The sequence below is a fragment of the Blennius ocellaris genome (genome assembly GCF_963422515.1).
Source record: "Blennius ocellaris genome assembly, chromosome: 20".
NCBI classification, from domain to species: Eukaryota; Metazoa; Chordata; class Actinopteri; order Blenniiformes; family Blenniidae; genus Blennius; species Blennius ocellaris.
The window spans coordinates 7,243,398-7,255,500 of record NC_137669.1 but is presented as its reverse complement, the minus strand read 5'-3'; the positions used below and the strand labels follow the sequence as shown (position 1 = coordinate 7,255,500).

At 43.7% G+C, this 12,103-nt stretch overlaps 1 protein-coding gene across 1 annotated transcript in view; it reads right to left on the bottom strand.

Annotated features, from left to right (window-relative positions):
* Nucleotides 1–1,711, bottom strand: part of nrsn1l (neurensin 1-like) — an 84,462-nt gene extending 82,751 nt beyond the window's left edge. Inside the window, exon 1 of the mRNA XM_080516453.1 lies at nucleotides 1,685–1,711. The gene's annotated coding sequence lies outside the window, so the exon portion shown is untranslated. The remainder of the gene's footprint in view (nucleotides 1–1,684) is intronic.
* Nucleotides 1,712–12,103: the final 10,392 nt, after the last annotated feature.

Genomic DNA, 12,103 nt, shown 5'->3' with positions numbered 1-12,103 from the left:
TTCAAAATGTTGCATTTTCAGTGACTCTGAACAATATTGTGTGATTGGACACCCCAAAAATCAACATAATGTTTCCTTTCACTTTGTCTCATAATAATTGGGACAAGTGAACAACTGTAAGGGTGTTATGGGAGTATTAAGGCCCTGACGTGATGCAATATTTGAAACCCACAATGCAAGCACTTAATACAGGCAGCATATAATCGAATTAGCAAATGTTGATTGATGCATGATGAATGTTACAATTAACATACTTATTAACGATACTTGTAACCAAATAGCATGCGCTAAATAATGCAAGTTAACTGTTGGATCATTGCAACAGTCACGCTGCTTTTCACTATAGCTTACTTTACACACACTTACTGTAAAAATGAACTTTAATTAAGTGGAAATTAATTTTAGACTCTGCTTATTACTTCCAGAATATGATCTCTCGTAAAAACCCGACAGGGTGGGAGAAATGCTCCCCACATGGTCACAAATAAACCTGCTCCAATAAAAACTACCAAAAAACCTGCTGTATTACACTTGTAAATATGTAATGTTGATGAACACACGCTGGTTTTAGGAGGCCTCGGTCATATATAAAGTTGAAGATCATGAAATGGAAGCTGGAATGAACCTAATTTTGGTAGCATCCAACAAAGAAATAGAAACAGAACAAAACAATCTCTTGCTCCGGTCTAGGAGAACCTCAAATATCAGATATCTGACAGGTCAATATCGGCGCAGGATATTGTTCTAAACGAAAAGTGTACAAGCCAGTAACCCTGACAGGATGGGCTTTCTCTCTCATATTTTTCCCCTTACTGGTTCCCTCTCACCCTTGCACCTCCCCAGCTGCCTCCCAACACAGTAATGACAGTTTTATCAGTTTAACCACGTTTGCCATCTCCAGGACTGGGCCGCTCTCCAATCCTGTCTGCTGTGTGCTCGGCTCCGCTCGGCTCAAACCAGACACTAACAAGAGCCCCTTGTATATCCATTATGCAGATCTGCCGTTGCTCCCACTGTCAGCTTTGCGTGCTTATATATGCGCTGAAACCTGTCCAAGTTTAACATATGGAACCGCCTGCCAACACCTACTTCACTGACACCTTGGTCTCTTCCAACTACAACCTGAACGTTATGTGTTTTGGGCTCTCCAAGCAAGGTGGGGATTTAAATTAAACTGGGTGGAATGAAGAAAAAAAAGAGAAATCACTGCATAACTCACTTAAGTAAAAACACACATACACAAGTTGTGTCTAATTGATTTTCAAGAAGTATGAAGTTGGGCTGTATTGCATCACTGAAACTGAAAATTAACTGCCTGAGAGCAGCAGGTCGAACACGAGTGTGGCTCAGGTCATTAAAGCCCAAAGTCTAATACCATCTCATTATGTCTTGAAGTCATCCCCAGAGCTGAGGCAGCATCCGCACCGCAGCTCTAAATCCAACTCCCCTCCCACCTAAAGATAGACTCCGGCTCTTTTTATAGAGGGCTGAGAGGCAGAATTGCATATTCTATTTCAGACATCCAGGCTCACATCATTGTTTGTTTTAGCAGGCTAACCTTCCCCGTGTATTTATAGGTGTGGAGGGCCAGGAGAAAAGACCACAGTAGCTCCATAAATAAGCCGCGCGGGCCTCCAGCGAGCGTCCCGGCTGACAAAAGCCCAGTCATTTCACAGGCCATTACCTGGAGCCTCCTCGCAGGGAGGCTTGGCCCGGCCTCCGAGTCGAGGGAGGGTCGCTTGGCTTTGAGGGCGGACCGGACCCGGTGGGAGGAAAGGGAAATGTTTGGATTAATAATAAATACAATGATCCTGTTTTCTTGTGACCGGAGTTTATGAAAATGCGACGGGAGTCGATGGAAAATCACAGACCGCGATGGCCCGCGCACAAAGTTTGTTTCCGAAATGCGGCTCGCACCGTTTCCACCGTCGCCCCCCGTGTCTTTCATCCCCGCCTGCTTTCATGTGCACACGCTGCTGCCGCTCGCTCGCTCGCTCATCTGTCTGCCTGTCATTCTCTGAACTTTTGGCCCTGGGATCCTGTTGGAACCTCACCCAGATGCCTCCTGGCTGTTAAAAATAGATGAACCGAAAAGAAAGAAAGAAAGGAAAAAAAAAAACAACAAAAAAAAACCCCACATACACACATCACACAAACGCACAAAATCCACCTGTGACGTCACAAGTCAACAGTGTGTGTGTGACTGCATGCTTATCTCTGCCTCCACAGACGTCAGTGTAGAAAGCCAGTCAGCAGAGGCCACAGCCAGCGCACTCCACAGCCTCTCTGGCAGCCAGACCTCGCTGCGCTGAGGAAACTGCACCCTGCAACACAAACAGCCCATCAGCCGCCGCCGCCGCCACCGCCACAGCAGCAGCGGCGGCAGCAGCAGCAGCAGCAGCGCGCCAATGACGCCTGCTAATCCCCGGTACCTCCCTGCGAGGTGCGGCATCGCTACACCCACACAGCTTTAGGAAATGACTGTCAAACCCCCCCCACACCACCCCCCCAGCTTTAATATGGGCTTCCAGAGTGATGAAATATTCAAAAGCATTGTTTCGCAAGGGCCATTCAACAGTGGCATTCGTCCTAAATATTGCCCGCGCTCATTTGCCGGGGTGGCGACAGTGATGATTCCATAAAGCATGTGAATGGAGGGAGTTGTCACGCCGATGTGGCTCAACACTGAAGGCTCATGATCTTAAATCAGAGGGAAGCCCCACTGAGTGGCACGGTGGGGGGGGCTCCACAGGAGCGACGACAACCGCTAATTTGTCTCCGAATGGCCCTTTACGATTTCAAGGGCACCATAACTGTTAGATGAAGAGATGTTTTTTTTATTTTCCGATAGTAACCCCGCCATGCCGAGCCCGCGTGGCGAGCTGAGTAGCGGAATGAAAGCCATATCCGCGGCTGTTCTGGTAATATCTTCAGGAATACCTGCAGTTCAAACATACCGGCACTCTTTGACTGCACACTTAATGTCACTGCGGTATAATAGAAGCATGCATGCCACGGGAGACTTATAACCCACGTGTCCTTGCGGAGGAACATCCTTCATCAGCCTGTTACGTAATGGCTTTGGTGCACTTAATCAGAACTAATCTAACTTTTTTTAGATTATATTATGGCAAAAGAAAAAAAAAAAGAAAGAAATGACAAAAACAAAATGCGATAGAAGCTTCCTGCCCCGGGATGACCCGAGTGCAAACCTGGTAGATTAAAGCCTATTGGAGGTTTTATATGAGGAAAAAGCCTATTATACATGACTCCATGCTGCTTCCGTGTTTGGCTGCAACATATTACTGTCCAACACATTTGTATGCCGATGACACAATTTCACACCATCTAATAGGATCGACCGTCGAGGTGATGGCATTTTTGTATGCCAAAGGTCAAAGGTCAACCTTGCTGTAACATCATAATTTTCAACTGAAGAGCTTTTTATGGCCTTTTCTTTTTTTTCTTTTTTTTTCACACCACAACTCGGCCAGAGCCCGGACCACAGAGGGAGGCACACATCTGATCAAATACCATAAAGGATGGCTTTAATCTCTGTTGGCTACGCTGACACTGTTTGGTGCAGCAGGCTGTGCATCAAAGATCCAAGAAATCCCAGAAAATAAAATTCCTTTAAAGTATTTACTAAATCCAGATGGAAATGGCTATAAAGTGCAACTCAAGTAGCTTGGTGGAGATGCACAACCACAAAGGCAATGATAGAAAGCATTTTTTTTTTTCCTTCAATAATACGGAGGCTTTGTGAGGGCGCTTTATCAAGTGTAGATGTTGCAGTCTGGGTGGCCTCTGGCTAAACATGAGCTGTGAGAGAAAGTATTTCATAAAAAGTCACAGACAAATGCACATATTTTAGCTAATAACAAAAAAAATGCTTTTGCTAAAAATTAATTTCAATGCTGATTGTTCAGATGCAGCATGTCAATAATTAAAGTGTCAGGATGGCATTAACTGACCTTGCGTCTGTATTTCAATAGAAGGAACCAGTTTCCAGGTTTTATGTCACTTCGTTAAAAAATGATGTCACATATAGCAAATCCAAAAAAATACATTGTGCACGGAGGCTTTGGAGTCTAATCGCAAGCGACTCTACCAGCAGGTGGGCTGAGGCTATATCTTTATTCAGTATTAAATAAGGCTTGCTGAATAACTGGTGCTTATAATCTCAATGAACGGCTCTAAAGTAGTAACTTCATTCAACAATTATGATGCACAGTGTGGGGCCCCCTGCCCAAATCAATTAATCAATCAATCACTCAATAAAAAAGGGCTAATTATAGCTGAGCATGTTCTTTCTCAAAGTCGCTCCATAATCGGAGGTTTGGTATTCTATCCTCTATAGTAAATGTTTAAAGTTTTATTGTGCAAATTTGAACACTTGAGCATGATTTGTGATTTTAATTATTAAACTGAAAACATTGTTTTTTTTTTTCCCCAAAGCACAATGTCAAGCGAGCTCCAAGATATGAAAATAACTAATGTCCTCGTGTTTGTGTGGCAAGACAAACAAGCCAAATAAGACGCTGTCGAATAACTGCGCTTGGTGTCATGAATTTGGGAATATTGGGTGTGTCGCACAGATCATGCAAAATACTTTATTGTAATATATCGTAATGGCGGCTGTGGGACACCAGTGCAAGGACTTATGGGATGCCTTTTCCCGGGACTTATCTCTGGGCTAAGTACAAAGCTGTGCTTTGTAATGTGTTATTACCCTGGTTAGAGAAGCATATGTTATAACAGATAACAACACCACGAGTGAGATGGGTATAGCAGCTGATGACACCCATCTGTGTTGTATGACGTGTGATAAAGTCAGAGTTCTAAGTTCTCCAACAAAGTTTCAGGCATCTTTTTACTGAACACCTTAATGGTGCTACAATAGTAACGTACAATTCACATATAAAGCTGTATTAAAAGTGCTTTGAAAAAGATGATATCAAGAATATTAGATTTACAAATGCAAGTTAAAGCTAATGTTTAAAGTCAGCTTAAACTGGTTTTAACCTCAAAGACCCAAACTCACTTTGTACTGTGGCCTAAACAACCTAAAATGATGTCCACGTATGTGGACAAATTGGCGGGCAGACCTTCTGTGGGGGTGCGAGAGAGCTCCTGTTTCCCAGATCACACAAGCTGACAGATTAATGAAAATCTAAATTTTTAACCTCTGGATATGCATTAAAAAGTGAATTGCACTTCAGGCGAGATGCTGGGTGTCATTATATTATTTCCTCAGCTGGCTCGCCACGAGTATTTTTTGTGGACCTTATTATTAGATATTTACTGTGCTGTAGCACACATTTTGATTTTGCGACCATTGTTTTTCAACATATTTGTGTCGTTAAACAGTCCAGCTGATCACTCCATGATGACTGCAAGTAATGCTTCTCTAAAAAAGGTGTTAAAACACATACAACCCTCATCCAAATGCTCCATTTTAAACAGGTGTCCTTCATATTTGTATTCTTAGTAAATCACCTGCAAAATGCACTGAAACTGCATTTTATGGGTGGTTTATGCTGCATCTCAATAAATCAGGCCCATGAACAGATCACTCAAATTCCTGTAGATCTACTTTGAAAAGAGACATGAGTATCCAGCAGATAAACCTGTGAAATCAATTATATTTAAGCTGCAATCTCGATTTTCTTTTTAAGTTCTTTATTTCACGAACAAAAGTCTGAATCATTAAAACACGTCCGATGAGGATTATTACAGTAAACACTCATTTAAATCCCCCCAGATTTCTGCTTAAACTGTTGTTGTGACCATTTATATAGGTTGTGAGTTATGCACACTGCTAAAGGGCATCACATGTCACTCAAAAATCCCTGTGGTGTTCATATACATAAATGTCAGCTTGCGCAGTAGAATATGATGGAATGAAGCATTTCTCAGCTTTGTTTTGATATCGCCATGTTTTGTTTTTTTTAGATTTTTCTTAAACAAGTTGAGGAAAACATTTGGGGTTGCAGAGTAGCTGAAAATAATCAATATGGTTGGAGCTCCTGCACACTGAATGTCATTTCTGGCTGACATTTGGCATTAAAAGTCTTCTCGCGGCTGTAATTTCTTGGTGAACACGGAGATCCCGCAGTATATAGGATAAGCCTTCACAGACAAGGCGCGGAGCCGAGGGTTACTGACACATACACACACATATGGCTTCAGAAATGCCAATCTGCGCCACACTTTTTCTTTATGGAGCGAAACAACAGTCATTAGAAGATGTAATGGATTAGTCACGGATAGAGTGAAGGGAGACAGAGAAGAGAGGGAAGAGGGGACAAACCAAGATCGAAATGATGGAGATTGGCAGATGGGTAAAATGGATTGGATAGACCGCTCTACGGATGAGAAGACAAGACGGAGAGCTGATGCCTACCGCCGCGGCGAGAGATAATGGAAACTGATTACAGAAGAAGAAAAAAAAATAAAAAATCAACAAGGTTTCTCTCATTCCAGGAGCACTGCTCGAAAGAAACGTGGCAGTAATATGATTGGCGAGGTCCCAGATCCTGGATCAAACTGATTGTAGCTGAATTTGGTCCATTGACATCAACAAGTTATAAATATAGCAAGAAAACACACACACACACACACACACACACACACACACACACACACACACACACACACACACACACACACACACACACACACACACACACACACACACACACACACACACACACACACACACACACAGAGGGTGACAGAGGATTAAAAATGTGAGGTAGAGGCCAGAGTGCTCTTCCGTGAGGCCTCCTCATCAAGGAACGGCGGCCGTGTTTACGCCGTGCCTCCCCGGCTTATGTTCATCTGAAGGAGGAGAAGGAGCTGCAGGAGACAAACAGGATGTCTGTGGGAGGACAGATGAGAGGGGGGTAAATCTGACGAGGAAGTGTGTGTGTGTGTGTGTGTGTGTGTGTGTGTGTGTGTGTGTGTGTGTGTGTGTGTGTGTGTGCGTGTGTGTGTGTGTGTGTGTGTGTGTGTGTGTGTGTGTGTGTGTGTGTGTGTGTGTGTGCGTGTGTGTGTGTGTGTGTGTGTGTGTGTGTGTATTAATCCCAGGAAGGACTTCCTCTGAATCTGAACTGCTTGGGAGTTCTGTGGGAGTTCCAGACGTTGACACGGGAAAAAGCAGAGGAAGAGCGAGAGAAGAAAAGAGAGAGAGAGAGAGAGAGAGCGAGAGAGAGAGAGAGAGGGAAAGGCACAAGCGAGTGAGAAGGATCAAGGGCAGCGGCACCATTGAATCCCACTTCTTAAACACACACACACACTCAGAGGAAAACCACCCACACAGAGAGGTTGCAATAACAGCGGTAGCACTGGCGTCATTATGAGCCAATGACGACGAACGCAGGCTTACCTCAGTGACACACAGTCTGAACCCACTCAAACACTCGGCCCGAATCAAAGCTGCTGCGAGGCTCTGACTGAGCAGGCGCACCGTCTGACCCGGCCCGAACCGTGCGCACAATTACCCCCCCCCCCCCCCCGTGTTTGTTTTAGTCGTCCACGAGGTGGGTGGGGCGGTGGGAGGGTGGAGGGCAGGGGTTGGTGAAATACTCCTGAGATCAAAACACTTTTGTTGCAAGTTTTTTTTTTTTTTTTTTTGAGGTGGTGCAAAGTGTAAGAGGGAAGTGATTAAAAGATGACCACCCGGCCAAGCCTCAAAGGTAGAAATGTCATTGGAGGGCGGATTACCGGCAGGAACAGAGCGAGGCGACTTTCCATGTCAGCAATTTGGCTCCAGATCGTCCGAAGATATCAAAGCTTACAAACCTCTGATGATGTTGCGGACGAACTTGCGAATGCTTTGGTTTAAACTTGCTTTTAAAGCCGTTACGTTGTGCTCACCACAACGAGCACCGTCTTCTAATAAATGTACACAGCTTAGCTCAGACCGGAGTGTCCCAAGACCACGACAAGACCGAGACTCTAATCTAAAGAGCCGAGACCGAGTCACGGCCAAGACCTTGAAACTGTTGCTCTTAGATGAGTCTTGAGTACGACAACATCAGCTCTACCTATAACTTCACTGCTGTTAACAAGTTGAGAACAAATTAAATCTATATTTTTTTTAAATCCCGTGGGCATAAATCAGGAAATACATCTTCACAAAGACAAAAACGTGAAAAATATTGACTTAAAATGTAACATGTTGCCATCATGTTAGCAAAATTATACATGATCACTCCAAAATAAAAAATCATATTGACATATTTTATAGTATTTCAATGTTTTTTATATATATATATATATATATATATATATATATATATATATATATATATATATATATATATTTATTTTTTTTTTTTTATTAACTATGATCAAATACAATTATATTAAAACTGATTAATTACTGACCACTTTCCGGTCGGTCCTGAAGAGGCGCTGGCGATTCAGTCTTGACACGCTTCAGCAGCTGACACATTCCACTGATGATGGCAGACTGAGATCATTGAGTTCGGTTTGAGTCACAACGTCTGAGTCAGAAACTGGTAGTGTAACATTTTCAAAAGGAGAGAGTGCCAGGATGAAATGAATAAAGTCTTGAATGTAAGAGCTGGACACGTCACATGTATTTTTTTTTTTGTTTATCATGAATCAATATATCTGAAAAAAATTGGATCAATTAGACAAAGTGGCAATCAAAACATCATCTTAAAGACAACACGCTAAAGTCAAAAAGTTCTGTTTGTGTCTCGTAATACCAGTTTGGCTAATGGTGGTCTGAACCGCTGACCAGTTTTTGAAAAAGTTCCAACTCCGTCGACGTGGAAACAGGGAAGCACCACAGCCGTAGTAAATAGTTGTTCAAAAATGAGGCGTTTTTTAGCTAAATGAAGAAACATCTTCAATCTTTCTCAAGGTTTTGCACATCAAAGTGATGACGAACTGAAACAGTTTGAGCGGAGAAGATGAATCTCTGGTCACAAAGACATGCAACTTGTGATGAGGGAGGCCGACCACACAATACAGGGCTTATTTAATTCAAAGCAAATTTAAAAAAAAAAAAAAAAAAAAAAAACCTTGAGGTATTTAAAGTGAGCTTTTCCTCCAACGTGTCCTTTTAACTGGAATCAAATCAATGAATTACTGAAAAAAGTACTGAATTACTCAGATGTGTCGCATCATTATACGGGACTTTTATGTTTTCATTTCACCAGGAAGTCTTCAGAGGTTACGCAACCGCCAGAACCCGCAACTGTCCTCTAATTAGACGGTGGGGGGGTAAAAGTCGGGCCCGTAAAGTGCTGTGTAATATATGTTCCGAACCCCCTCGTGGATACCGCCTCCCAGTTTCCTTACGGCCATGTGTCAGGCAGAGCCCTGGATACCACACACGGACCCACTCCATCATGTGTGTGCTTACTCATCACTGCAGCGCCACATCAGAGGGGAATCGTGCACAATGCACTTGTCTGCAAGCCAAATGTGGAGAGAAGCCACAGCAAGGAGACCGAGAAGACCAGAGAGGCCGACGGCAGACTCCCAAACTACCCCCCCCCCCCCAAACCCCCCCGACCCCCCCTGACTACTGCAGCCTGAGTCACAAACGATGGCTGCCTCAGAAGTTCTGGTTCAGAAGACTCACCGTCTCAGTGTCTGACCCCCCCCCACCCTGCCCCTGTTTGAAAGCACACTGCTGTGGATGCATCTGTCAGGGGAAGGACAACGTTGAAGAAAAACACTAATTTAACACTTATCGTTGGCTTGACGAAAAAAAAAAAAAACAAGAAAAAAAAGGAGAGATATTCGATTGCGGGAAAGCGTCGGGCTCGGTATAAGAGCTGCGTGGTCGTGAGATGTCAACAACTATGACAAAGTTAATCAGCGCCTGCTACTCCTCCCCACCCCCAACGCCCCCCCCACCACCACCACCACCACACCATTTCAGGGCGAACAACATTTTGCAAAAAAAAAAAAAAAAAACCCAATTATCTCTTTTGAATAAAGGGGTGTTCGCCTATCAAGAGGGAGCCCACTTAAACCGGGTCAAACACAATTCGCTATCACGCCACTTTCAAATAACACATCAAATTGTTGTCACTTCCATTTACGACAGTAATGTGTACCTAGGTGTACCTAGTAAATTGCACTACTGCCTTTGGTCGCTGACAACAGCTAATTGTAAATGTCAGAGTTATTCATGCATGTCTTGCCATGGCGCGTGATTAAAAATCACCTATAGTTCTTCACAAATGCGAGATAAGAGAATGTCTCATGCGAAAGCTGCAAACATATATTTGAGTGGGAGAACGCTGAGCCTGGAAAGAAACCCTCATTAATTGGAGGGTGATGCAGGAACAGAAAAAAAAAAAAAAAAAAAGAAGAAGAAGAAAAAAAACAGGCTGCAGTTTACACACTGGTGAGATTTCAACAGCGCAACAATTAAGGGAAAGTTGCTCTCCTGTGTATCATTCAAAAAAAAGAAAAAAGAAAAAAAAAAGCTTTGCCTCTGGCAAACAAATGCAAAATGACGAGAGACAAAACGAGACCAGATTTAGAATTCTTTACATATTTAATTGCCACTGCTCTTTGGCCTGTCCTTGGAGTGTGTGTGTGTGTGTGTGTGTGTGTGTGTGTGTGTGTGTGTGTGTGTGTGTGTGTGTGTGTGTGTGTGTGTGTGTGTGTGTGTGTGTGTGTGTGTCGCTGCCCACATGTGACGGTGAATTGTTTTCTCTCATGACCGTGATTAGAGGTTGTCAGCCATGCTTTTACCAGAGCTGACGGGTAATCTCACTCTTTAACATGCTTCAGACTTGACGGCTAGATTGGTAAACGTATACACGCCGGTATACGCGCGCACACGCACGCATTTTTTCTATACGAAGGGGCCGGGTACGGCCACGGACACACACACACACACTCGATCACCCAAGGGGACACTCACTGGCGGATACACGTTGACACACACACACACACACACACCAATAAGACAAACAAATCAAGTGGCATGTCTATTAGAGTGGACTAATCAACAAGGCCTACATGTTCCGTCACAACTCACACAAGAACATTATGGATAATTTGTGTCTATAACATCGCACGCAATTATTCCCGCATACATTCCTGCGTGCACGGCGTTTAATGAGCCAAGCTAATTAAATATGGAAATTAATGAGATACAAAGGAAATAGGGAAAAGCACAGTCCTGATGCATTTGAAGGAGCCGCTAAAAGCCTTTTATTACATTAGGGACTGGGAGGGAAATGTGCCTTCCTCTAAGGAGACTATTAACAAACACAGTGATTATACCAAGCCAAAAACACTGCAAACTATTAGATATGTTATTCTAAAACAGCGTCAAACCTCATTTTACACATTCCTCCAATGACATAAAACAAAATATTTTCTTCAAATATGCTCATTCATGCAGGTTTTAGATAAGGAAGCTTGTCGGAGCTGTAAATCAACATGAATCACCTTAATCACACCGTTTGTAAACACACACACACAAAAAAAAGATGGTTATGGGTTGTTGTAGATTTGTTTGCGGCGGTGGATTGAATCAAAAGCTCATGTGGCATGAATCGCTTTTGTATGCTGGCTTTTCTCACAAGCCGTATCACATGAGAAAGATGGCAAGGCCCCCCCCCCCCAGAAATCAAAGAAGCCTTTCACCAAGAGGCAAGTCATCATGCTGCTGTATGCAGCATGTACCCCGCGAAAGAAGCATTCTTGAGTGTGTGTGTGTGTGTGTGTGCGTTGTGTGTGTGTGCGTGTGTGTGTGTGTGTGTGTGCCCCTCCAGATACACAAGGTCAAACACAGTTTATAGACGGGCTGACTCCATCCCCCCCAAAAAAATAAATAAATAAAAACACACACATGCCATAGGACGCGAGGCGACCCCAGGGTGTAATACGTTCAGCTCCAAGCTAAAGGGAGGGGTAGGGGGGGCTTGTATTGGGGAGGGGGCAGTTAAAGTTCATCTAAAATTGCCCCCAAAAGCCCCCCCCTCACCCTACCCTACCCACCCCCGGGTGACTCCCTCATGGGTAACCCTTGGAGTGCAGGTCAAGACACACCTGAACGCCCTGGCCTCCCACCTTCCTGGCTTTTCACGACGGC